General features: G+C 47.6%; 1 pseudogene; it reads left to right on the top strand.

The window, feature by feature from the left end:
* LOC138864537 (5-oxoprolinase pseudogene) overlaps window positions 1-2,857 on the top strand; it is a 3,590-nt pseudogene extending 733 nt beyond the window's left edge.
* Window positions 2,858-3,079: the final 222 nt, after the last annotated feature.

Raw genomic sequence — 3,079 nt, forward strand, 5'->3', positions numbered from 1 at the left:
TGTGGAACAGTGAGGCTCTGGGTGAGTGATTGTCACCTCATTGTCCATAGTTTCTGTGTTTGTGGTGTATTCAGGAATGTACAGGTTGTCGTCTTCGAAGATCTCCTCGGGGACGACAATGCTGGGGAAGCCGTTTTTCTGTAACATGATGGGGACTATGGTTGCGAATCTTTTGGCGTTGTATTTGGCAGCGATAAGACTTACGTGTAATATGGCTTGTATTTTCGGGTTTGTGTTCGGTGTGAATGCGTGGGTTTGGGGGAGTGTTGGCATGGTCGTCCTCGAGGAGGTCGTGGGTCGTCTGGGTGTGCTAGTTTGGATGGGTTGTGTGGCAGCTGTTGTGGCGTATGTCGGAGCAGTGTTTCTGTTCTCACGAAGCTCAGTTCGTTTTGCTTTTAGTAGCTCCTTTCGTGTTGGGCAGGATCCGCTAACTGCTACGTGCGATCCCTCGCAGTTGCAGCATTTGATGCTCTCTTTGCACTTGGCGAAGAAGTGACCTTCGCCAGCGCAACGGGAGCATCTTTGTATGTGTGAGCATGTGTGTTTATTGTGTCCGTATCTGTAGCAGTTCAGGCATTGTTCCAGATGAATAAAGCACTCTGGTTCTAAGTTGTAACTTGGGACCGATGTATTAAACATCATGAGTCCCCTCGAGAGAATCCTCTGTGCTTCCTCTGGGGCAGGGAAACGGATCTTGACGATCCGTGACTCGGGTGGCTTGTAAACGTCAAGAACAGTGACACCGTTCTTGGCGGCAACCTCCTGTGAGATCGACTCACACGATCGTGGGAGGATCGTCCTGTCGATCTTTTTAGCCACGATCGTGCATTTCGCCTTCGTCTCGGGGGAGGGAACTGGTGAAAATCCGTGATCTGCAAGTTTCCTTTGGCCTTCGGCCGAAAGGAAGGGGGTCAAGTGCTCAGGTTTGGCTACTGTCACCTTGAAGGCATTGTGAACTTTATAGAGGTGGGTGACTGCCACCTCGGTGAGGGTGAATATTCTCTGGAGAGCCACCTCACAAGAGATAGGCTCTCCAGAGTAGGCTAATTTGATCTGATGTCCCATGGATCAGGTCATAGCGTCGGGTGATGATGAAGGGAAAAGGGAGGCTAGCAGAGCTAGTTAAGATTGGATGTGGAAAATGCGGAATGGTCTCAAAAAAGAGGAGCACACCAGGCACCCAGCAGTCTCTGTGTGTTAGGGACGGTCGGGGTCGGGACCCTGCCGGACGGGCGAGAGCCCTTATGAGCCCGGCCGTCACCTCGCAGCGAAACCACTGGGTAACAGGTGCGTCGTGATTTCAATTGCAAGCACTCTGGCCTGTAATTGAAATCACTAGCTCAGGCAAAGTGTGGCGTGACTACACCCAAAGTAGCACACCAAGGGCCACGTGTCAGGTCCGTCGTGGGGAGGTGTCAACAATCTCTCTATGTATCACCTACGAGAAACTGCACAACCCTTGGACCTAGAGATCCAGGTATGCCCTTCTACAGAGTCAGGGCGTGTCCACACGGTAGTAGGCCATGACTGAGTACCTCTGGGGCCTCCTGCTGCTCCGGAATCCCCCACAATTTAGCCTGGGACCACAAGGTACCCAGTTATCCATGGGTGGCCATAAGGAGGCACTACAGAAGTCTCGATGAAGGAGAGGCTAAGAACTGGCAGGGGAGTCTTATGGAAAACTACTCCCTTTTTTCGCACAAGGCTAACCAGTGGTGGCAGCTGGAAGCAGAAGGCATGCAAAACACTTAATACTACTTAAAACTACCACACTCACTTCACATCACCCTGTGCATGAAACACCCACCCAGTACTTTATATATAATGACATAATGATGTTTTATCGACTGTTTAGTTTCAAAGAAAACGCATACGCAAAATAATTGCAATCAGAATAGTCTAAAGCGGTGGCGACGCTTGGAACTCAGTCGGTTGGGTCCCTCAGAGGCGGCCGTTGACGCGTGCGAGAGCTCAACCCGTGTAAATATCCATTCGTTGCTAGTTCAGTTTCAGAGATACAGACTTATAGTGCTCATGCATTGTAATCGAATCCTAAATATACTTGTAAGATGAATATATCTAAATATATTCATATCTACTTTATTTTATGGGAAATAAATGTGAAAAGTCGTGCAATTATTTATTTATTTTTCTATGTTTTTCATGTAAATCTTTCACTTTGATAACTGCTCTAATAAGACACTTATCTTACTGTGATCCAGTTCAATTATGTCATAATATAATGCATCATATTCCCTCCTCTATAGCGGGAGCGCAGAAGGGTGAAAATCGCAGACACATTTGAGACTGGGTTCTGGCCTCGCGCGCTGCCTAAATTTTTCGTTCGGGAGTTTATATTCACGTGGGTAATTCTACTCACATATACGAATATGAAACTGACCATAACTCATTTTCCACCACTCCGACCCAAAATCGTCGACTACCCCCCCTCCCCACCCCCAGGGACGGTCCCCTTATAGAGACGAAAAGCGAGATAGAGAAAAAAAGAATGAAATGCATACAATCAAAAAGAAAAATCCAAGGATAAAAACAATACCTGGCAACTTATCCCCGCTAACCGAGCCACCTCTTAGTCGATCAGCTGATAGCGACCGAGGATACAGGCTGTGTTTCACTCCTGCTCCTTTTCTGCTTTTTCTCTATCTTCCACCGTTTGACATCGCTTCTTAAGCCATGGAGGAGAAATTTTGCTTTGCCATTGACCGTGGAGGCACATTTACTGACGTGTACGCTCGTTGTCCCGGCGGTAAAATAAGGGTTTTGAAACTGCTCTCCGTCGACCCGCAGAACTACAAGGATGCTCCGACCGAGGGCATTAGGAGAATAATTGAGAGTGTAAGTATGTGGCTGGGTGTTGGTTTGTTCTTTTCTTTCTCTTCCTTTCTTTTCTTTCGTCACGGTTTGCAGCTGATTTCGTTTGAAAGCCGAAGGTGGATTGGGCAGACGTATTTCTTAGGGGACTTAAAAATGGTAGTTCAATTTCTCGTCTGTTGCTATGCCTCTGTTACATATTCTGAACTGGTTATTCTTGTTGATCCACAGCGGCAGCCGAGACTAA

This window comes from Penaeus vannamei, chromosome 17 (genome assembly GCF_042767895.1).
Source record: "Penaeus vannamei isolate JL-2024 chromosome 17, ASM4276789v1, whole genome shotgun sequence".
Taxonomy (NCBI): domain Eukaryota; kingdom Metazoa; phylum Arthropoda; class Malacostraca; order Decapoda; family Penaeidae; genus Penaeus; species Penaeus vannamei.